The 26,155-nt window shown below is 36.7% G+C and overlaps 1 protein-coding gene across 1 annotated transcript in view; it reads left to right on the forward strand.

The window, feature by feature from the left end:
* Window positions 1-26,155, forward strand: part of map2 (microtubule-associated protein 2) — a 222,421-nt gene that overhangs the window by 62,558 nt on the left and 133,708 nt on the right. Inside the window, exon 2 of the mRNA XM_030125520.1 lies at window positions 3,162-3,215. The gene's annotated coding sequence lies outside the window, so the exon portion shown is untranslated. The remainder of the gene's footprint in view (window positions 1-3,161; window positions 3,216-26,155) is intronic.

The raw sequence follows: 26,155 nt of genomic DNA on the forward strand, positions 1-26,155 counted from the left end.
TAGTTGTACCAGGCATCTGGTACAACTGAATGTCTGAAAAAAATTCATGGGGCCCAGCATTTTTGGGGGGCCCATAGAGCAGTGGATAGGTCCAGTGGATACATGGTAGAAGTTGTGAAAATTTCATGTGAGATCCGCTGTAGAACAGAGGAATAGAAGTCGGGAGTGGCATGTTGAAAGTATGTTAACATTCAGTTTTGTTTTCATGCTAGCATAAGTGACGTTATGTATGGGACCCCCCCGACAGATCGACGAGATAATGAATTTTATGAAAGGGTCCACAACATGTACCTTTCATGGGGCCCACAATTGGTAGCGGCGCCCCTGCCAGGAATTAAAATGAACAAGAAATTGAAGAAAACAAAGGGTGGTCTAATAATTTTTTTCAGCAACTGTATAAAAGTACATGTGCTTAGACCACGGGGCTCAAACATGCGGCCCGGGGGCCAAATGCGGCCCGCCAAAGGTTGGATGAATTTGCAAAGTGCAAAACTTCCACAGTCAAGGCTGTGGAACTCATTTTAGTTCAGGTTCCACAAACAAACCAATATAATGTACAGTAAAATAATAACAGCATAATAACCTACAGAAAATAATGACTGCATATTTTCTTCTCAGTTTGATTTGAAACAAATAATATTACATCATGACTATAAATAATGACAACTTCAAATTTTTGTTTTTGTTTTAGTGCAACAAATAACATTAAATTCTGAAAATATTTACATTTACAAACTATCATTTAACAATAAAATGTGAATAATCTGAAATGTTTGAAGAAAATTAAGCACAATTTTAACAATTTTCTGCCTGTTAGAAAGTGTTCAGTGTCTTTTTAGATCTGATCCATAATGCACAAATATGATTAAGTTGAGGCATAATATTGTTAAAAATTGCACTTTTTTTTTTTTTTTAAAGAAATTTTTGTTTTTGTTTTACTGCAAAAAATAACATTAAATTCTGAAAATATTTACATTAACAAACTATCATTTTATAATAAACTGTGAATAAGCTGAAATGTTTAAAGAAAATTAAGCACAATTTTAACAGTTTTCTGCATGTTATTAAGTGTTCAGTGTCCTTTTAGATCTGATCCATAATGCACAAATATGATTAAGTTGAGGCATAATATTATTAAAATTGAAGTTGTTTTTTTTAAAGAAATTTTTGTTTTTTCAGGTAATTCACATCTTTTTTGTTTGGATAGTTTATAAAAGTATTTTCATAATTTAATGTTTTGGTTTTTTTTCACTAAAACAAAGACAAAAATTTGGAGTTGTCATTATTTATAGGTTATTATGTTATTATTTTACTGGTGCGGCCCACTGGAGATCAAATCGGGCTGAATGTGGCCCCTGACAGAAAATGAGTTTGAGACCCCTGGCTTAGACTGTAAAAGGAATTTCAGATTACAGATTTACAGATTTCTTTATTGTCATTTGACAGCACAGTGTACATACAGCGCAAAGTACATCAAACGAGATTTCGATCGATGATTAGGGTCATCGGGCCGCTGCAACTGGTGTCCTACCATGGAACCCTTTTCTTTGAAATTTGCAGTGAAGAACAAGATAATGCAAAGCACAGATATAAGACATAAGACAATATAAACACAGTACATGTGGTCACGTGATGGAACTTTTTCAGTGGATTCGGTTGTGGGAGGGGGACAGGAAGAGAAGAAGAATGTTGTGAGACAGATGGAGATGGGGGTGGGGGGTTAAATGCTTGTATGTGGTGAGTACTTGAAAGGCTGTTTGAGGAAGCTGGAGTATCTGAGGAAATCTCCACATGGGAAGGCCCCAGTCTGTCCACACTGGCTTCAAAACCCAGGGCTGTCTCTGGTGACTTTGGGCCAAATGTTTGACATTTTCAATTTACATCCATGCAAACATCACTATTTGCTTAGCAGTGCTTTATGTGCTTTGTGATTTACATCCTATACTTTGGTCTCATTTGCACAGATTTTAAAGGTGCATCATTTAGAGGTGAATCTGACCCAGATGCCTTTGTATTACATTCCATCACTCCCCACTACAGGGTGGGGAAGCAAAATTTACAATATTTTGAGGCAGGGATTGAAAGACAGTGTATGACCAATTAGTTTATTGAAAGTCATGAGAATTTAAATCTTCAAATCATATTTTACTGCATTTCTAACGGTCTTGTTGTCTACCTCAAGTTCAATTGCCATTTTTCTCATGGATTTGGTTGGATCCTTTAGGATTTTGGATTTGAGAGCTTTAATAAAAGCTTTGGTACGTTTTTTGTTGCTTCCTCCACTTCCAGACTTTCTCGTAATAGTTTTGCTCATAGTCATTCTCTTCTTTCCATTATAAACAGTCTTTATGGACACTCCAACTATTTTTGAAATCTCCTTTGGTGTGACGAGTGCATTCAGCAAATCACACACTCTTTGACGTTTGCTTTCCTGATTACTCATATGGGCAAAAGTTTCTGAAAAGGTATGGATAATAGTGTTAGGTATGATTATGACATCAATATATGTTTGGTTTCGAAACAATTGACGTAGTGCCTGCTGAGAAAAAACAACTAAATGTTCATTGTAAATTTTGCTTCCCCACCCTGTAGTATATATCCAGACACACACAGGAATGTGGACTGCAGCCTGGTGTGTTGTGTTTACCCTCTCGCAAGGCTTTCGACTAAGAAACAAGCGACGGCATTGAAGAAAAAAACCCCCCAAAAAAACCAAGATACATCCGAGTCTATTGTACTGCTGTCGAACGAACAGTGCTCACCTGGTCTGAACACACACAGATACATGGCTTTCTCTTGCTCTCTGTCTGTTCGTATCTTTGTTTCCTTTGTCGTCTTCTTGCACCGCGATTCTCATCCTTTTGATCCACAATTGAGTGGGAGCTACTGTCAGTCTTACTCTGCAACTTCAGTTTAGTTTTTAGTGCTTTTCTCGCCTCGGCTTTTACTCCCCCTGCTTCATCTGTCCCTAAGATGTATCGACGCTGTTTGTGTTTGTGTGTTTGTGAGTGTGTGTGTGTGTGTTCAATGAGGTGCCACCTGCCACTGCACTCAACGTCCTGGCACCAAAATCTAATCTCTCTCCCTCTCTTTCTGTCTCTCTCTCTCTCTCTCCTTTCATTACTGTTCCTTCCCTTTGTCCTCCCTCACCCTCTTTTTAGGTATTGGATGTTATCCTCCCATCTGAGCCACGGACAACATCCCGACCTGACCAGGTGAGTCTCTCTCTCCGTCTCCTTCTGTCTTTGTCTTTGTCGTCCAACCAGCCCCTCTCTCTCTCGTACTCTCTTCACTGCATATGCCTTTGAGGGCTGCTGCAAATATGCTGCGTCACCGTGCTGGGGTTTCATTTAGACACAGCTGCTGTTTCATTGTAGGACGAGTAGTAGTAGAACACATGCAACCCTTTTCTGTCCCTACTGTCTTTCTAGCATTTCTGTTATTTTTTTTTAATTAAAAGTCCCAAATGATTTAGCATATGCAACCATCTTCATTAGCATTGCATATGTGTGAAACAACAGGCTGCCGTGTGTGTGTGTGTGTGTGTTTGTGTGTGTGTGTGTATATATGTGAGTGTGTGTAACCCATGTCTAGACACTCCCAGACAGTCTTTGTGTGGACCAGTTTTGCTTTCACGTGCTTCACTTGCACAGTATGATCACTAATTGAGACACTTCACATTCATGCTGTTGTCTTAAACTGAGCTGTAGCGTCCATTTCATCCCCCCCCCCCCCCTCATCTTTTTTTCCACCAGTTTAAGAAGTAAAATTGAAATGCAGTTTTCTAGCTCCTCATTCAGAGATAATATACTCACCAAGCTCGGGTCGCTGAGTTCATGTTGCTGTTATTAGAGTAGGTGGAGCTGTGGAGCTGTGTTGGCACCAGGGCACAACAGCACAACAGAGATGTCAACATATTAACCCCTAAGGAATATGATAATATTGTTAATAACTGGATAAGTAATTACACATATTTAGAATGTGGGCTGAATGCATTAATCTCTGTCATGCTCGCATCCTCAGATTTAAAGTCAAAGGGTTCATCAGTACAAAATCCATCACCCAGATCTGCACTTTTGTTACTAATACAACAAACTAAGACTGTGGTTCCCTACCTTTTTTGGCTCGTGACCCCATTTTAACATCACAAATTTCTGGTGACCCCAGACATTCAAAACGGAGACTTTTTTTTTTTTGGCTAAAATTAATGTTTTTGATATTGTAATAGTTTGCTATAATATGTTGCAAAGAAATGTTAATTTTAGACAACATTTAGATTATATAATGTAAATTTTTATTAGTAAGTTTCAATTTTTTCTAATAGATTATTAGAAATTTCAGGTGACCCCAGACATTCAAAACGGAGACATTTTATTTGCTAAAATTAATTTGTTTTTGATCATGTAATAGTTTGCAATAATATGTTGCAAATAAATGTTAATTTCAGGCAACATTTAGGCTATATAATGTAAAAAAAATTTTGGAAAGTTTTAATTTTTAATTTTTTTTTTTTTATAAATTAGAAATTTCTGGCGATCCCAGACATTCAAAACAGGGGCATTTTATTTACTAAAATGTATTTGTTTTTGATTGTGTGATAGTTTGCTATAATATGTTGCAAATAAATGTTAATTTTAGGCAACATTTAGACTATATAATATAAATTTTTATTAGTAAGTTTTAATTTGTTATCAATTACTAGAAATTTCAGGTGACCCCAAAGTTGAAAAACACTGAACTAAGGTTTATTTATTTTTATTTATTTATTTTTTTAAAACAAATTTTATTGGTCATCAAGGTCAAACATTGATCACACAATCATGAACACTCCTTGACAACAAAGCTCATTTAACAATGTTACTTATTGTACCAGTTAATTTCCAAGAAGGAAAGGAAGAAAATGAATTGTACAAGTCAAAGCTAAAGAGAAGAAAAAACACAAAAGTTAATTAAACAAAAAACCCAAAAAACAAAAAAACAAAGCAAAACAAAAAAACAACAAAACAAAAAATATATAGACACCCCCCCCCCCCCCCCGCAAAAAAAAAGAAAAAGAAAATCCTCAAGATATCGTGCCGTTTCAACAGATATCGTGATACAGATGTTCACCTATGCATAAAAATATCATTTTTCAATTTTAATTGTGGCGTCATTTCTTCAATTATGTACATTTGTCTCAGTCTTTCGGTCCATTGTTGTACTGAGGGGAGTTAATTATTTTTCCAAGAAACAGTTATCATTTTCTTTGCAATTAAAAACCAACTAAGGTTTTAAGATGGAAAAGACACTATGTTCATTAGAGTCCTTATGAATTTATCATGAAAGATTAAGACAGGTTATGATTAGAGTTGGAAGAAATGAATCTTTCATGTTTCAACTTCAATTAGTTATTGAATATTATTGAGAAAAAAGAAAGAAATATGACTCATTTTGTGGCAATTTTCAGTAGCCCAGGAAGGTGGATGAACTGTATTTTAGTTTAATAGTGGTTGAAGCCTTTATTTACTTCAGCTGCAGAAGGAACCAGGCCTTTATGTGAAGAAAGGCATTTATTAGTAATTTTATCTTTAATGAATAGAAATGGTCGTATTCAGTATGAAACCTTGCTTTGATCTACTTATATTTGCAATGTTTAAAGTACTGCAATGTCACCTTTCTTTAAAAAAAACAAACAAACACAAAAAACCCACACAAAAAACAGAGCAGTGTGCTTTGTATCAATGATGTCCTGTGTAATATGTTGTGAGACTGTTTTGAATAAAAATTTGAATTGAAAAAAAAAAAGTAAACTATCAAAGCTTTAAAATGATTTTTTTTTTTGTTTGGTCAGTTGTTTGATAAAATTTGATTAAAATATTAGACAATACACATGAAAGAAAAGAGAAAAGTCCTGCAATGCACTTTTCCACAAACATAACACTCCCTTAACCATTACAGAATAAAGCCCTCTAACATCTTCGTGAATCTGTTCTTTGCTTAATGGGGGTTTTATTGTATAAGTGTTGCCTTCCTTATATACTTGTAATTTTCTACAAATGGAAACTAATTTGAAGAACTAGGACACACACCTGCAGTAACCAAGGTCAGACGATAGCACTTCAGGTGAAAAATCTACAAATGTTGAACACAGCTGGATTATCTTGTTGAATATGTTAATTATGCTTAACTCTTTATAAGGCACTCACAGAAATACTCTGAATTTCAATATTTCAACCTTAGTGTGTTATTGGAAGACCTAACAAGATTTTATTACTTTTGTGAAATTTTTCAAAAATGTTTTGTGTAGAAAATCAAGGTCAATGAAGTTATCATATTTGGTTCCTTACCAATAAGTGGCAAAAAAAATAATAAATTAATAAATAAATACAAGAAGTAAATATAAAAATACAAGAAAAATACATGTAAGGTGAAAGGAACAAAAGGAATATTTTAGTATTTTAGAACTTTTGCTTCACTGTCTTGTAAAGTATGTGGAAATGACCAAAAATAGTCACTTGGCTGATAAAGGGTTAACTAGCAGCACATAATATGACAAGTACCAGATGTTTTTCTGTATTATTTTGTATTTGAGGACTGAACACTGGCTGTCATTAGTGACCTGGCTTAAATATGGTAGCGTCTATTTATTACTCACCCAATGATTTTCTGTTTCTCTTAGACAAGATCATGAAAAGAATCAGGTTCTTTTATTTGAGGGTCTACAACCTTTAATATCCACACACATCTTGGAAAAATGACTGCTGAATAGTTTCCATAGTTGATTTTTTTTTTTTCTATTAACTAACCTATTAATTATTCTAGCTGGTTATAATATGGAAACATTTGTCTTATTTCTCCAGACATTATTAACTCCCATCTGTAACTCTCAGCGACAGCTTATCAATGAATACACTTCACATTTATTGGCTTTTTGGATGGTCCCGACTGACTGAGGGTGACAGTGTTCACAGGAAGCTTTTTATACTGTTGACTCTCCATCTCAAATAACATAAATCTACAAAAAATATTGATCATTCACCCTCCTGTGTACACTTCACTGTCCCTCACCTTAACCCACTCATTTTCTCTGAACACAGTGACGTTCTTTTTTTCGTAGCAGGGCACTTTTTCTCTCTTTATATTCAAGAACAGTGAAAGTCTCTGATGTGAGAAAATATGCACTAAGCCTATCCTCATCTTTCCTCCCTCCTGCTGTTTTTATGACAGGAAGCGTTAGTGGCATTTCCAAGCAGGTCTGTTTGACCTTCTCCTACTTGTTTAGCCTTCTTCACTTCTCAGGTGGCTGAACTAGGAAGACAAGGCTGCATGTTACTTTATTTTACATTTTGCCAGTCATCCAGTTTCTACAACCCCAAGATGGAAATGCAGATTATAACACAATCTCCGTTATAGGCAATGTCAGGATTTCTGCGAGTCATTAAAAAGCATTAAAAATAGGGATGCACCGATACCACTTTTTTCCAGACCGAGTACAAGTACTTACATTTGAGTACTTGCCGATACTGAGTACCGATACGAGTACTTAATAATCCCATTCCAGTTCTTAGTTCCTTTTGTAAATGTGCTTTATTGTCGTTGTCATTAGTCTGACTGGAAAAAAGTGCTGCTACTGACATGTGTTGGAATGAGCGTTTCTCAATTAATCCACCAGGGGGCGCCGCTCTGAATTAACCATACTGGACAATTACCACGAAGAAGAGTAAAGTTTTTTTAGAAGAAGAAACTCAGTAATAACAAACATGGAGACATGGAGGTAACACTAATGTTATACTAATATTGCAGCGTTTTTGCTGGTAAGGTTTAAAAGCGAAGCTTCAGCAGGTAGAGAAAAGATAAGTGAGCAATAAGTTTCGTTTTCACTTCCGCTAGGGATGCACCGATACCACTTTTTTCCAGTACGAGTACTTACATTTGAGTACTTGCCGATACCGAGTACCAATACGAGTACTTAATAATCCCATTCCAGTTCTTAGTTCCTTTTGTAAATGTGCTTTATTGTTGTTGTCATTAGTCTGACTGGAACAAAGTGCTGCTACTGACATTTAATGTGTTGGAATGAGCGTTTCTCAATTAATCCACCAGGGGGCGCTGCTCTGAATTATCCATACTGGACAAATACCATGAAGAAGAGTAAAGTTTTTTGAGAAGAAGAAAGTCAGTAATAACAAACATGGAGACGACAGAGGTAACACTAATGTGATACTAATATTGCAGCGTTTTCACTGGTAAAGTTTAAAAGTTTCGCTTCAGCAGGTAGAGAAAAGAGAAATGAGTGATAAGTTTTGTTTTCACTTCTATTGGCGGCGATCCGCACCGCTCCATACACCCGCTGGTATTCTCATTCTGTTTACACATCCACCAGCACCTGGTAAACAGATGGAATGTATGCAGAGGACGGACAGAACGCTGTGTCCGTATCCGTCTGTGTCTTTAACGTTACTTGCAGTCAGCGTTACTTTTATCACCGTCACTTATTTTGAAAAATCTCCACACTCTTCACACTCCGCACCCATTATTCCTCCTCCTCGTACCTGCTGCACTGAACTGTGAATGTCACACGGCCGTAAGTGGTATCGGTGCATTTGTATCGTATTACTCGTATCGGTATCGGTGCATCCCTAACTTCCGCTGGTGGTGGTCTGCACTGCTCCGTACCCCCGGCCCAGCCCTGGGTAGTTGTCATAAATCTGTCAGTAGTTTTTCTCTAACTCACACAGTCGCTCTTTGAACAGACCCTCTACCTCCACGGTTCCCGCTGGTATTCTTTGTCTGGGTACTCATCCGCCAGCACCTGGAAAACGGACGGCATGTACGCAGAGGACGGACAGAACGCTGCGTCCGTATCTGTCTATCTTTAACATTACTTGCAGTCGTCATTAGTTTTATCGACATCATTTATTTTGAAAAATCTCCACACTCTTCACACATTATTCCACTGCTGCGTACCTGATGCCCTGAACTGTGAACGTCATGCGGCCGTAAGTGGTATCGGTGCATTTGTATTGGATTACTTTTACGAGTACGAGTACACACACTGAGTATCGGAGCCGATGCCCAATACTGGTATCGGATCGGTGCATCCCTAATTAAAAGTCATTAAATAGATTTTGTGAAAATGAAGGCCTTAAATGGCATTAAAAAGCAGTTAACTTGATGTCCAGAGGCATTAAAAAATTAAATACACTTGATGGAAAAAAAAAGCATTGTTATTCATGATTTATTTTGATTATATAAACATTTAATAGTTTTGATTGGAAGTATAGTTTGATGATTGACAGGCCGAACCCTTTAATTGTCTATTGTTTATGCCCGATATGTGAAGTCGCAACACCGCATGTTTGGAATGCAGCGCGCTGTGAGCGTGCTCATGTAGTGGCGAAAGAGCGGAGGGAATATTAGCAAATGCCCGAAAAAATTGGAAAATGCAAGTTTCAGCAGAAGTGATTGGAGGAGGAACTATTCAGAACCTGGTTAAAGCCTGTCGACAGTAAACCATCATAAAACTATATATAAAACTGTGTCTGCAGTTGGACATGGCCATTAAATTTGTATAAAGTGACATTAAAAAGCATCAAATTAGATTTTGTGATACCTGCAGAAACCCTGAGTAAGAGCTGGAATAGTCTTACAACAACTATTCGAGAAATCTCCACCTTTTCTACATTTAAAAAATAGCTTAAAAAAAAATGGTTAAAATCTAATCAAACCTGTGAGCACCTGTGACGTCTTGTTGGCCGCATTATGTAATAAATTCCCATTATGTAATAAAAGTTCAAAATGTAATATGAATGTCACGTCATCTTGTAATAAAGCCGCATTATGTAATAAACTGACACATTTTGTAATAAACTATGTCAACACATTATATAATACATTTTTTCACATTGTGTAGCAAGTTATTACAATTTGAGAAATTTATTACAAAATGCACTTGATACATTTTTATAAAAAAAAAATGTAATAACATGGTTCAATATGTAATAACAATCCAAATTAATATTATTTCAGAGCAATTTAGAAGAAATTAGTCACAGGAGCTACAGGTAATGGAATCAGAACTTTAACCACACAGTCTAAAGATTAATTTAGCACATTACATTTTCCTGGAAATAAAAATGTGTCAAGTGCATTTTGTGATAAATTTCTGAAATTGTAATAACTTACTACATGATGCAAAAAAATTTACTACATAATGCATTGAGGTAGTTTATTACAAAATGCATCAGTTTATTACATAATGCGGCTTTATTACAAGATGACGTGACATTCTTATTACATTTTGAACTTTTATTACATAATGGGAATTTATTACATAATGCGGCTCAACACGTCTGATCAGCATTTTATTTCCACCTCAATAGCTATTCTTCTTGGCAGTTTTTACTGTATTTATTGTATTAACAACGTATTGTATAATGGACACTTTTATATAGTTATGTGTTTTATATATTGTATTGTCGTGTTTGTATGTTTAGTCTGTCTTTGAATGTTGAGGACTATAGATGGAAAACAGCTTCCACGCTAAATCCAGCATATTTACACAAAGTAATGTTTTTGTACTGAGTGTTCATTAAAGCTGTACCTACCGATCTGGCATTTCTCACAGCACTTAGTGAAAATCTGAACATGAACAACCCGCCTCCCTCCAAAGCCCCGCCCACTTCCCCCTGCCTGAGCTCTGATGCTCCCCTCCTCTCACTTGACGCACACAGTGGGAAGCGGAGGTGCACTCCATTTTTTCATTCCTGTCAGGTAGTAACTTTCTTTTTAGCTTATTATTAGCTTACCAGCTGACAAGCCGTAAGCTATAGTCATCATGTGGCGGCGGCGTCATCGTTGTCTGTCATCGTCTGTCGTCCAAACTTGGTATACAGTTTCTTTATGATGTTGTCAACAAAAGTTAGTGAAATTATTTGGATCCAGATCTGATTCTGGATTTGGTGCGACTTTGAAAAATTTCCCCATTATAAAAGATAGGAAGTGGATCGATGCAATAACTCAGTAAATATAAATGATATCCAGTGTAAATTTCTACAGTCCAGCCCTGATGGGGAGATGACCAAAACATAATGTCCACATGCTGATCAGGATCTTCTTCTGGATTCAGGAACTTATGGAAAATTTAACATGGGCTCTTACGGGGGAAAAAATTCAATCGTCTTCTTCTCCAAAACTACAGTTCTGATTGACTTCAAACTTGGTATACAGCTTCTGTATGATGATGTCAACACAAGGAATTGAAATTATTTTGATCCCGATCTGATTCTGAATTTGGTGTGACTTTGAAAAATTTTCCCATTATAAGAGATAGGAAGTGGATTGATCCAATAAATCGGTATCGATGATATCAAGTTGGAATTTGAATTTTTTCCAGATCTGATTGCAATATGATCAAAACATGGGCTATTTCTGTAATATAATAAATACACAGAACTGGGTGATAATAAATGGCATCTGGATACATTTCCCAAAGCTTTTAATTTGGCCGGTAAGCTACAGGGCCATTGGTCCTATTTTTTGTTATTAGAAAGAGAAAATGAAAATCAATCTGTTTTTTTAAATTTAGTTTATCTGTTTTGACACTGAAAAAGAAAAATGCCTTGAAATTCAATTTTAATTATTGTGTTTTAAAACAAAAATCAATTAACCACTAGTTTTCCTTTAGTTTCTGAAAAGAAAATCCAATTACCAAACAAGAAAGGCACTCAGAGAGAGCAGACCTCTGCCAAGACAGATCTGCCCCCCCCCCCCGATCAGCACCAAAATTTAAGCATTTCTTCCTTGTGCCAGTAACAACATTTCCTAAAAATGTCATGAAAATCCGTCCATAACTTTTTGAGTTATCTTGCTAACAAACAAACACATGCACGCACGCACACAAAGCAAAGTGATCACAATACCTCCTGGCAGAGGTAAAGATACACTGACCTGTCGTCTGGTCAACTTTATTTAACATCCATCTGTCACACTCGCCCTTACTCAAATTCAAGAAACATTCTTTTAACAGTGAAGCATTTCCTACTCTGTAATGTTCCCATTTATTTCACAACACTTAAAAGACATTCAGGGACCAAAGACACCAAATGATGAAATGTTTCAGGTGAACTTTTATTCTTCCTGAAATACATTTTATGTTTCAAGGTGCGTCACACATTCTCCAAGACCACATCACCCTCTGTAATGTGTGCAGAATGTAGTTTTGTGTTGTTTTGTTGAAATACACACTGGCTTTTCAGCTTTAATGCATCACAGAAGTGCAAATGACTTTTGCCAAGGACACTGATCCAACCTCAGGACACGACGGATCCTGGATTCTGGTCTTGTTGCTGGTTACATCTGTTCATTGTTGCTCCATAGCATTTGGTAACTGTCTTTGCATACTGAGTCTTTTAATTGCATTATGCATCACATTGTTAGGGTCAAATATCCAAATATCTGCCCATCTTTCTTTGACAAACTGGTGATTGGCGTATGGATACTCCTGAGGCACTAGACATTTCCTGGATGCTGCTTTTGAATGAAATCACAATTACAAGTACCTTTTCACTCTTGTTCATACATCACAGTGTTATTTCATTATTGTACCTGTTGCCATTTTTTTTCTTTTCTTGAATGTGTACAGCCTGAGTGGCACAAATGGATATGTATTACAGGTGAAATGAAGCTAACCAGATAAAAAAAAGAGAAATATTTGGTGTTCATGCTGTCTAAAATGCCAAAGTAAATTTTAACAGTCCTGGATTTGTTTTTTTTATTTAAATTTAACTTTGTATTTACATTTATATTATACTGTCCCAACTATTTCTTAGTTTAAGTATTTACAAAAAATATCCATAATATCACTCTTGGCTTTGAGTCAACTGCAACTTTTACATTGCAATGAAAAGCAATGAATATTGACTACAGTATTATTATTATTATATTGTTTTATTGGTATTTTTAAGAAAAGGGGGATGTAGTTGAGGTTACTTCAGTAGTTTTAATTAGCTAATTGAATTTTTCTGTAGAAAAAACCATATCAGAATCAGTTTTTTATTCAAAGTAAAATATTCTGACTGGAGGGAATCTTTGAAACGGGCTTCCTTTAAATTTTTTTTTGAAGTAATCCCTTAGATACATGAAAACACTAACACTGCTCTTATGTTTGAGTATAAACAGTAATGTTTTTAGTGATAAAGTTGATGCAAAACTGAAGGAAATTAGAAGTTTTGTAGTAGGAGGTTATTCTATAATTCATCATGTGATTTCCATATTTCACATTTTTATGGTATATGGCATTAATGTTTGGTTTGTAACATATTTGATTTTGATTTTATTTATTTGCACATCATAGACAGGAAGAGAAAAATAAAATAAAGAAATAAAGAAATAAATAAATTTTCATGCAAGTAATGCTGTTGTGCAGGAGAGGACGGAAGCCAAAAGAGGCTTATGTAAATACCTCCCCAGAAATAAACAATACACAAGAAGAAAGAAAAAAAAAAAAGAATTAAAAATACAATATAACTGAAATAATAGCCTAAAGTAAAAACAACAGAAAAACAAACCAAATGATATAAGACCCTTAGAACTCTTTTATATTTACAGTGCAAAGCCACTGGTGTTACACTGAAGGTACTAATAATAAGTGACACTTGCTCTGCATCCGTCTGAGACACTGACATCACAAACCTCATCACCAGCATTTATCGCAACAAGTTAATAATGAGAAATACATCAGTGTTCAATGAAATATATCTGAACCTTTGTGTGGACAAAGTATCAGATGTGAAATCCATTATTGATTGTCACAAAAGTAGAAAGCAAATAGAATGTTATACAATTCAACAGGGTTACAAGGAGTATCTAAGCAGACTGTCACCAAGAAACACTATTAACAGATGATACGACATTAAAGAGAATGAGCTCATTTGACACCATGTAGGAGGGTTTAGTGCAGTGGTTCCCAACCTTTTTAGGCTTGTGACCCCCTTTTAATATCACAAATTGGCGACCCCAGACATTCAAAATGGAGACTTTTTTTTTTTTTTTTTTTGCTAAAATTAATGTTTTTGTTTTTGATGTTGCAAATAAACATTAATTTTAGACGACATTTAGTCTACATAATGTATATTATTATGGACGGAGGCAGAAAAGCCAGGTGTAGATTACTGCACAAAGTGAGAATTTTATTTTCCTTGGTCAGGATATGTACAGTCAGTCCAGCTTGGATTTACAAGGCTGACAATTAATACTGAACAAACAATAACTCAAACTATGAATTATGAAAGAGCTGCAGCATCTGAAACTGACCACAATGAGCATTTGACAGATAAACAGTACCACAGTGCTTCAGTTTCAGCTTCACAGTTTGTCATGTCTTTTATGGATTGGGGTTGTCTCTCAACTCACCATATGTTTTTAATATGTAAGGTTTTGTTTTTTTGTTTTTTGTTTTTTTATCAATTACTAGAAATTTCAGGCGACCTCATTTGAATTCCAGGCAACCCCACATGGGGTCCCGACCCCAAGGTTGGAAAACACTGGTTTAGTTTCATATATATAGATAGAAATAGTGTAAACATATACAGTAGACCTTAACATGTGCTTGTGCTGCATTTCCGTTATGACTGGCATGAATAACTATCATTTCTCTGGTGCTTTTCCAATTATTGACAGTGAATAGTTTAGACTCTTTCACACATCTCCATATTCATACTGTCCTTGAGTATCTGCAGGCTTGTGATTGTCCCAGTACTGCAGTGCAATAGTCACTCACAGTGTCATGGCTTCAGCAACCAAATATAGATTTAAATAACACCGAATATGATAACGGAAATAATAAAAACAATAAAACAGATGATAGAGCAATGTAACAGAGCCAAATAAGTGTTACACTAATGTCCAATTTTAAAGATAGGTTGTTTATGACAGGATGCTGCACTCCTGTTTAATTTTTAAGGCAGTTTAACAAAGATTGCCTAGGGATGACTTCTACAGGACTGTTTGATTATTAGTATTGGATTGAAAACCGGATGTCCCCCTGACATTTGGGTCCAGTCCTGTTTTCCATAACAGTGCCAGCTCATTTTGCTTTAACGTTAACTTGACTTTGCTCATGCATTTGCACTGCACGAACAGAATTGGTTCAAAATCCCATCCAATGTTCTACATACATAATACCTCCACTAACATTCTGTATACTTTTATATAAACAGTAGAAACTACTCGAGGTGTGGATACATGTCACTTCCTTAAATCTTGCTAGGGGATATGTGACCTTGGTAACTGGACAAGGTTACATAACTCACCTCGGGCATCTGTGTAAAACTAGTGACTACCAGCTACTGCCCTGCATTGCATTATGGGATATTTATGCAAAGTGAAGTGCCCAGACCTTGTATACTGTAAAATTTACCCAGAAATATCAGGTAATTCACAAACTAAAAAATCCTGCACAGTGTTTTGACTACTACTATTAGCATGTTAGCATATTAGTCATAGTACTCCCTTGTCATCCTACTGATTGGAATGTCATTCACTGTTGTTACGGGTGATTTAACAGTGGTGTGGTGAACTTTCAGAAATTTCAAAACATTGAAAAACATAGTGTTAAGACTTCTTCAAGCAATATATAGTTATTTAGACTAGAAATCTATGGTCGATTTATCAGAGTAGAGCCTTCTTGAAAACTTTTTCAGACATTGTTGCAAGACGACTCCTACCTGTTGCTACAGAGATTGTGATGCACATGGTTTTTGGTCAAGTTTATCATGAGCCACTTTTTCACAGCACTTCTGTTACGGGGATATTTCGCCTTCATTCCGGAACGACGTCTGTGTAAACGAAATGGTGGGATCATTTGGTCCCACTTTTATCGCGGCTGTGTAACGCCTCTGGAGGTAGTAACAAAACCCTGACAAAGGTGGAATCATGATTCTGAAACGCGATGTAAAAGGAACACCTCTCATTCCGCAGCCAAGTTGTCATTTTGAAGATGTATAGCATGTGTGACCCCTGCAGTGGGGGGATTTAAAAATGAGCGTGGGCCGTGTACAGTAAACAAACATATCAACGCGACCAGAAAGATGCCGAACTGGGGAGACGCTGAGATCTGTGAGCTGTTGTCACTTAGGGCGGAGGACTCTATCCATGCTAACATTTGTGGAATGGTGAAAGACTCTGGAGTGGTTAGCAACACCGCTATGCTTGGGGTATTTCCGACGCACAAGTTATATGTCAGACTATATGCTGCGCTGTGTCACCCCCCCTTTGATTCCGGAACACAGGTCTGCTGTGTAATGCCGCGTTTCCACTACGTGGAACCAGCTTGGCTCGGCATGGCTCGACTCGGTATTCCTGGAGACCGTTTCCATTAGAAGATACTACCAACTTTACAGTACCTGGATGTCATAGCGACGCGGTGTGTTACTTCCGTGTCGTCTGCTCAGAGAGTTGCTGATCAACTCGCTCGTTGTGAGTTGTCTCGTCTGAATTTCTACATCGGCCACCAAAGACTGAATCTCCCCGACCGACCATGGTGTAGTTACCTCTGCCAAGGAGGTTATGTTTTTGCCAGGGTTTTTTTGTTTGTCTGTTTGTTTGTCTGTCCGTTAGTGTGCAACATAACTCAAAAAGTTATGGACAGATTTTGTTGAAATTTTCAGGGTTTGTTGGAAATGGGATAAGGAAGAAATGATTAAATTTTGGTGGTGATCGGGGGTGGGGGGACCCACGGGGGGGGGGGGGGGGCGCAGACCAGAAAATTTCATCAAAATCTGTACATAACTTTTTGAGTTATGTTGCACACTAACGGACAGACAAACAGACAGACAGACAAACAAACCCTGGCAAAAACATAACCTCCTTGGCGTGGGGGGGCCCACGGGGGGGGGCCACTGATCAGGCTTGGTGGAGGTCTGCGCTCTCTGAGTGCTTCTAGTTTTGGGCTGTTATCATGTGAATTGATGTACCACTATGTTTACTGTCCACTTCCGCATCTGTTTTTTGTAAAACGGTGGGTCACAGAGAAAACTGTCTGACCAATCAGTGTTCTGCAGTGTTTACACATCATGGTTTAGTATCTGGTCCCCGGTCCTGGAACCTTGGCAGAGGTGATACCAAAAAAGTAGTACCGGGTACCAGATTCCAGGTCCTTTTTCGTAATGGAAACGCAAAAAGGCCGAGCCAAGTCTGTCTCACCTCTGTTACTCCTTTGTCTTGGCTGTGGAAATCGGTCAATGGTGGAAAAATGGTGGGATCACCATCTCACGTTTTTTCCAGGATCTCTGTGTAAAAGTGGCTACTGTTTCATCTCATTTGGAATGTTGCCGAACGTAGTACAATACTACAATTCTTGGACCTGATAGTACCTGGAGTCGAGGCAAGGTGCGCTGATACCTTCAGTTGAAAAGTGGCATTACTATCCCCTTTTTTGCCATTTTTTGCAGTGTGTTTATGATTTTTGTTCTGTATGATATTAAAATGATTCTCAGTTCAATCCAGAGGTGCTTCTCTCCTGATAACGGGCATGAGGTAAGACTGCCAGTTATCATTAACAGGTACACGAAACAGCGTAGGCAGAATATTCAGAGGAGTTGGCAGAGCACTTGTGGTAGACAGGCAGAGGGACATGGAGAGAGTAATGTTCATATTGTCAGCCACTGCAGCAGTGATGTAATGGTCCAAACCCCCCCTCCCCACACTCCTCAGGCGAGACTCTATCATTCCTTTATATTTGTCTTATACTGTTTTTCTTCTTGAGCACCTCTCCTTTGCATCTCTTTTCAACTCCTCATCTCTTGTATTGTCTCTTGTCTTCTCATGTCACTCAGTGTTTTTAATAGAAGCTGTTACACAATACCACGAACCGGAGTTTATTCTGTGTACAGTGTGTTTTTACAACAGGTCTACATGTATAAGAAACAATGCTATATTTTAACATTGATATTTTAAGCACCCAGAAGCCAACAGCAGAAAACCATAGAAATGCCACAGATGAATGTGAACAGATCCAACAGTAAATATAACCACAGTGATTAAATGTAAGTGCTCCCTGTTTACAGCTGCATGAGACTCTGTTTTCAGAAAAAGAAACATCAACTTCATGATGCTAAAAACTACCATTTGGAGACACTGAACAGCAGCATAAAAATCAGTCATAGTGTTCATAGTAGTAGTAGTAGTTGTAGCATCTCAGCATATTTTTATTTTTGCTTTTTTGTTTTTAAAGAATAGTAGCTACTGCTTTAGATTGCATATTTTCAGCATGAAATCTAACATTTCTGCAGTTTTACCCATATAGTACTTAACTGCAAGCTGCCATCTCTTAACTTTTTTTGTTTTCTCTTATGATTGTTAACACCCAAACATAAAAAAAACAAGTGGTGCCAGGCACAACAAACCCCACCCCTTGCACATATCGCAGTTTATTTTGGCATCAATCCAACTGATGTCAGCATACCAATTGCCTCTATTTGTGTGCCAAGTTTGAGGTAAATTTAAATAGAATTGATGTTTTATAGACTTGAAATTTTGCCAATTATAAGTAAATGGGAAAAGAAAATATTTTAAAAATTCATAAAAAATTGAAACTTTGACCTGCTTTTTCCAAAATGGAATGACATCTATTCTGGGTCACTGGCAATCTATAAACCCAATTTGGTATGAATTCAACCAATTATTTCGCTGCTACAGACATTTGAAATTTCGCCCATTGTAACTAAATGGGGAAAAAAAATATTTTAAAAATTCATAAAAAATTTTTATCTTTGACCTAGTGTTCCCAAAATGTAATCAGGTCTATTCTGGGTCACTGGCAATATATAAACCCAATTTGGTATGAATTCAACCAATAGTTTTTGCTGCTAGAGTGTTAACAACCAAAGAAACAAACAAACCAAACCAAAACCAATACCCCTTACATCCCCCTCGGGGGTGGGGGGTGGGGTGGGGGGGGTGTAAAAATCAAATAATAGACCTATAGAGCTAAAATCATCATAAATTTTAATGCATCATGACTGTCCAACTCCAACAAAAAGCAGAGAACAGAGGTGGTAGGGTGCTAAAGGAGGAGTGACGGTTAGAATCTGTAAATCCTGAAATATAATTATGTATATATTAGCAGGAAATATTAAATAAATTGGACTGGTTTTGATACAGCATCCTGATTGGTGGAAAAAACTTTGCCATGGGTTGGGTGATACTTTTTTTTGTCATTTAAGTTTGTATTTATTTTATCATTTTTAGACATTTACAAAAAGGAAAAAAACAGAGAGAAAAAAAAGGAAAGACAAGAAGAAAAACAAAACAACCCACAACTTAAAAAGGCAGCCACAAAAACCCCCTTTCAGCACCCCCACAATTCTTATACATATATATACATACACTTTCAGCATGCACATAAACACAAACATATACACATTCTGTCACCAGCCCCACTTCCACACCTTCTCTAAGATGTTGCCCTCATAATATGAGCTACAAACATTTGCCATATTTGGCTTTTTTTTTTTTGTTTGTTTTTTTTTTTGAAACCTTGTTGGGTTATACTTGCTAATAAACTGAGAGATGATATATATTATAGCCTTTAGAATCCACAAGCGGAGCACACATCTTTGGTGTTAGTAAATGATTCCAAATATCCAAATGTTTTTAGAATGCACTTACCAAACGCCATAAGTTTTTTTCTTCCTCACATTTTCAGAATGTATTAGTATTCTCTAGGTAGCGTTGGCTGACAGATGTGGACACCAGTTGATGATCTCTGCTATATGCTAGGTGGTGCTGGTGGAGGTGGTGTATGGCCAAGCACACACACACACACACACACACACACACACACACACACACACACACACACACACGTCTAGCCCACACACACCTTCATACATTTATGTAAGATCAGAGCACCCAGCAATTCTGAGAGCAGGTTAATGAGGAGAGAGATGATGGATGAGGCTAATGGGGAAGAACCATTACTTTGCTGATCTGAAAAGATTTATGTTGGATAACACAGATTTTAAGCATCAGTTCCATTTTTGTATTACTTTTACAGGCGGCTACATGGAAATGGAAGTGAGTAACCTAAAATTAATGGGCAGATCGCTTTCTATTGAACGAGTAGATTTATGCATAAAGTAGGTTAGGCTGTTTTTTTTTCTTCTCATTGCTGAAATATGCCTGAAGACTGGTTGTTTTCTTTTGTGCTGGTAGTAATTGGATCTGGAGAGTAGCTTCAGGTTCCAGTTTCTTGACGCATAGTCAATAGATGGAACACTCGGTTTGCTGTATCTCTCCCAAAAATGTACCTTAACTGGCTGTACTTTAACCCCCTTTCCATACATTTATTCAGGGGTTCTCAACTGTTTCTGGCTCCTAACCTCATTTTAACATCACAAATTTCCGGCGACCCCATTTTTTTTTTTTTTGCTAAAATGAATTTGTTTTTGATCATGTAATAGTTTGCTGTACTATGTTGCAAATGAATGTAAATTTTAGATGACATTTAGTCTATATAATGTATATTATTATGGATGGAGGCAGAAAAGCCAGGTGTAGATTACTGCACAAAGTGAGAATTTGATTTTCCTTGGTCAGGATATGTACAGTCAGTCCAGCTTGGATTTACAAGGCTGACAATTAATACTGAACAAACAAGAACTCAAACTATGAATTATGAAAGAGCTGCAGCATCTGAAACTGACCACAATGAGCATTTGACAGATAAACAGTACCACAGTGCTTCAGTTTCAGCTTCACAGTTTTTCATGTCTTTTATGTATTGTGATTTTCTCCGTCAACTCACCATATATTTTTTTATTAGTACGTTTTTTTTTAATTATTATTAATAATAATAATAATAATAATAATAATAATAATAATAATAATAATAATAATATATTTTATTTGTACAGCACTTTTCATATAACTCAAAGACACTTTACATGCAGCAGATAAAAACAGAAACAGACATATTAAAAACAGATAAAAACAGGTGCAAAAGGTAGGTATACGAATATAAAACAGTTAAACATTAAACATTAAGATTAAACATTAAAAGCAATTTTAAACAAATGAGTTTTTAAAAGGGATTTGAAGGTGTTGGGGTCGGAGCAGTGTCGGATAGAGGGTGGGAGGGAGTTCCAGAGGGTTGGAGCTGCGATGGAGAAAGCTCTGTCCCCCCAGGTTCGGTGCTTGGCTTTTAATGGTAGGGTGAGGAGATGTGTTTTTAATTATTTTTAGCAATTACTAGAAATTTCAGGTGACCTCATCTGAATTCCAGGTGACCCCATGTGGAATCCCGACCCCAAGGTTGAAAAACACTGGTTTAGTTGCATATATATATATATATATATATATATATAGAGAGAGAGAGAGAGAGAGAGAGAGAGAGAGAGAGAGAGAGAGAGAGAGAGAGAGAGAGAGAGAGAGAGAGAGAGAGAGAGAGAGAGAGAGAGAGAGAGAGAGAGAGAGAGAGAGAGAGAGAGAGAGAGAGAGAGAGAGAGAGAGAGAAAGAGAAAGAGAAAGAGAAAGAGAAAGAGAAAGAGAAAGAGAGAGAGAGAGAGAGAGAGAGATGTAGTGTAAACATATACAGTAGACCTTAACATGTCCTTGTGCTGCATTTCCATTATGACTGGCATGAAAAACTATCATGGCTCTCGTGCTTTTCCAATTATTGACACAGAATGGTTTAGACTTTTTCACACATCTCCACATTCATACTGTCCTTGAGTATCTGCAGGCTTGTGATTGTCCCAGCTAAATGATAAAAAAGATAAACAGTACCACAGTGCTTCAGTTTCAGCTTCAGTTTGTCATGTCTTTTATGTATTGTGATTGTCTCTCTCAACTCACCATATATTTTTTATTAGTACGTTTTTATTTTTTGTTTTTATCAATTACTAGAAATTTCAGGCGACCCCATTTGAAGTCCAGGCGACCCCACGTAGGGTCTCGACCCAAAGGTTGAAAAACACTGCATTAGGGTGAGGAGTTGAATTGACTGAGATTTATGCCAGAAACATAAGGTAAAGGTCTAACATTACCACACACCCATTAATAATTTATCTTTACGTAACCATGTGAATCACAGTCTATCCGCAGTCCTTCTAGGCATGGACCTATTTTAAAGGATTACTGAATAATCCAAAGGTTCAAACTTTTTTCCCCTCTGAAAGGCCTTGAGGAATCACCACATGCTATATTTTAACTCCTCACACAGTCCGTGTCACATTGTAAATACATGAGCTCCTCGCATTTGCAAAGACGGCAAAAAAAACGCTTCGTCAGTAGAAACGCACAAACACACCCTGAAGACTGCATTAAATATGGGCTGACAGGTGGCTGCTGGATGTGCACTCCCAGAAGACAGAACAAAGCACTTTCATCTTGTGAGAGTGTGTGTGATCAGAAAGTCCGATCATATGGCGGCTGTACAGCATGTGTCGCCATTCGTTTAAAGCCAGCGCTAATTCATCATCTAATAATATCAAGGACAACCTGCAGATAGGTAATCCTCCCCTCTATCTGCTTCCATTTTCATCTACTTTAACCCATAAAGACCCAAACATCCATTTTTAGCCTTTTATCAGGCAAGTGACTATTTTTGGTCATTTCCACACATATTATAAAACAGCGAGAGCACCAGTTCCTGTGAGGACAGTGAGTCAACAATCTCAGGTTCAATGTGGTCTACAGGGTCTGTAAGGTCCAGCTCTGCATGAACAGTGAGTGGACCTGCTTTGTTAGGTACCATGAAGTAATGGTACTAATGTAAGGAATGATGTTCAAAGGGGTCATGTGGATGTGGACAGGGGTCTGGATCAGCACTTATGTTGGTCTAATGTTCTAAAATACATGCTCCTTTCACATCACGTGTTTTTCTTGTGCTTTTATTAGGGCTATCAAAATTAACATATTAACGCAGATTAATCCATCATCATGATTAATCTGATTAAAAATTTTAACGCAATTAACCCATCTGCAGCACAGAATGACTCTGAACATCTCTGCCAACGCATTTCAGGCAGTTTGTCCAAGTAGAGTTACTGTCGCACATGTGCAAATGGGCAGTCGATCCAGTAGTGACAGGCAGCAGAACCAACCCATAAACATGAAAGACGCTAAACAGCACGTTGGCCCTCTGGATGGAAATATGAGGACAAAAAAAAAAAAAAAACAAGACGGAACACTTGTTTTGTTTCAAGTTGTTTTGTTGAAACTGTTGAAGGTGTTAAGGTAATAGGTAAGGTAAAGCTAATAAACCCATTAAGTGTAAATATATTCCCTTCTTTCTTGAGTCTGTTTGCTCATACATAATGAAACTTGATTAATATAGATTAAAAATGAATGATATTTAATCGTGATTAATCTAAATTAATCCACAGCAACCTTGTGATTAATCTGATTAAAAATTTTAATTGTTTGACCACCCTAATTTTTATATATACTTCTTGGATTTACTGATTTTTGCTACATATGGTACAGGAACGAAGTATGGTAACTTTGTTGACCTTGATTTTCTTTGATTTTCTTTTAAAAGCCATAACTTATAAGATCATGATCCACTTTACATTATAAAAGTTATTTATTTTCTAAAAAAGCACCAACCAAAGCAATATTAAATTTCAGATGGTAGCAGGTATAGAATTCAGCAAGTTGGTCCTTAAGAGATTTAATTTATTTCATTCATAAATGTATGATTATTATACACTAAAATAGTCACAAAAAGGGTCTTACAGAATTCTAGAGTGGTATCACTTATTTATTATTAAATAACAGTTGTATATTGAGATGTGGTGGAAATGAAATTTGTTCAACGCAGGTCAGAAAAAATGTAAAAAATTAACAACTTGTCTTACAATCTAAGTTTGTTCTCTCACAGATCTTAAAACTAGACAAACTATTTAAACTTATGAGACTGTATTAAGTGTAAATAATTGGTGTAAAATACAGTTTGTCAGTTTTTCATGGTCATCAGATATGACCCATTTGGAACTTTGCTGTAAAGACGTCCTTCTGATCGTTAATATAAAATCTTCGTCTTTCCAGAGAAATATAGTCTGACATCAAAGACGTCCACAGATGTATTGAAGGAGGTTTCTGTATGTTTTTTTATTATATCAATCAACTTTATTCTGAGCTTTTATGAACATCTACATGATCAGTGCATTAACTACAGGAAAAGACCTGATTTTCATTAGTCGCTTTTCCATTGGACATCTGTGCAAAACTTTATGGATATTTACTAAATGTCGAAAAAACAGAGGTGCGTAATGTCAGTTTTTCCATTAAATCACAAATGCGATGATTTGTTTATTTATTATCACGAGATGACACGAGAAGTCATTCCATAAACATGGCAACGAACGTAAATGTGGTGTTGATTTACAGATATATTCATTATTATTATATATCACCCCTCTATCTCATAGTAAATTAAAAAATGATTGGGTTTCCTGGTGTGTCCACACATACCGCGACATGTTTCTTCTTCGCTTTTTGTAACGTCCGTCAACATCCATTTTTTTTAATTCACCTGACTCTAGTTGTGAAAAAAGGTCTTTCCATTGCAGTTTTATGTGATATACCATTTGAGCTACTCCTGAAAAAACACTTCTTACCAGTGCAAAAACTTTTAATCAAAAAATTAGACTTTTGGTGAAATTGTCATTTTTCCATTAGGTAAATTTCTATGCGCAAGTTATATTTGCGCAATTTGAGGGTCAGTGGAAAAGCGACTATTGAAAAATGCAAAATACAGAGGATAATTGTATAATAAGTGATGATAAATCACTTAACAAATGTTACATAGAGAGAAAATTTCATGTGGGAACTGACACAAAAGTATCCCTGGTAGGCCTGTAACGGTACACAAAATTTTTGGTTTGGTACGTTTTCGGTTTTCAAAGCCACGGTTCGTTTTTTATTTTCGGTTCGGTATGGGAAGAAAGAAAACCCCTCAAAATGTCTATTAATGCATTTATGGATTTTTTTTTTTTAAACATTTTTCCCCCAATTTTTGGAGACAATAGAATATAGAAAAACAGGAATAATATAATTCTGCTGCTACAAATCAAATAGAAAATAAAATAAATTATTAATATTACTAAATGTATTTTAAACATTAGTATTGCACTTTTCCCTGAAAGGTAGTTTCGAACAAACAAGAAAAATCTAATCACAGTTCTGTCAGTTCACAATCTGCATAAAAATAACAAAAAAATTCCACATGAAGTGCAACATTAACAAGAGGGTAAACTGGTATTCTGTTGAAACAAACTGAAGAGAAACTTTCACAACACAATGAACCAAATTATTTATTTTAGGACAGAGAACAAACTGTTAGGACACTGTGTGTATTTGTGTGTGCCTGTGTGCACGGGGGATTTTTTTTTTTTTTTTTTTTCGGAGCCGGGGGGTAGGGGGGGCGCGCGGTTATATACCTGGGGGTGCGGTCCATAACTAACATAACGAAAGCTGTCGTGAAACAAAAGTGAAACTTTACATACTTTCAATGTTCTATTTATTCCTCTATTATATAGCATGTGTGATAGACAGACAAACAGACAAACAAACAGACAGACAGACAGACAGACAGACAGACAGAGCTAGTGTAAGTGTTTTAGAACTACCGTAGCTCATAGGGGCCAAACAACGTCCATCTTATTAACGTCTCTTTCCTCGTTGTTGTCTTTCACCTGAACCTGAACTGATCCAAACTGGACTGGACTGATGGTGGAGGGTCTGCAGTCTCTTCCCTCCAGGTTCACATCATATTTGTTGTTTTGTTTTTTTGTTTTTTTTGTTAACCTTATATCAGCTGCTATTTCATATTTCGGGTCAATGTGTGCTCCTTCAATATGTCTGTGTGAAACTTGCGCGGATTTAAAGTTCCGCATCGAACGACGTCTTTCATTCCTTTTTCTTTTTCTCATCATACTGTGCCGTTTCAATACAGCTGTGTACCGAACCGAACAGGTGTGTACTGAAACGGTTCGGTTCGGTACGTGTACCATTACAGGCCTAATCCCTGGGTCTTTATGGGTTAAAGTTAAAGCTGGATAACAGTCTGTCTGTTTCCTGTTCTAATAGTTAACTCAGGGTAGTTAAACCTGTCTAAGGTAGCAGGTCAACCGCTCTGTAGATCGCAGTCAGTGTAAAGTAAAAGCTGCTG

Source organism: Sphaeramia orbicularis, chromosome 21 (genome assembly GCF_902148855.1).
Source record: "Sphaeramia orbicularis chromosome 21, fSphaOr1.1, whole genome shotgun sequence".
NCBI lineage: Eukaryota > Metazoa > Chordata > Actinopteri > Kurtiformes > Apogonidae > Sphaeramia > Sphaeramia orbicularis.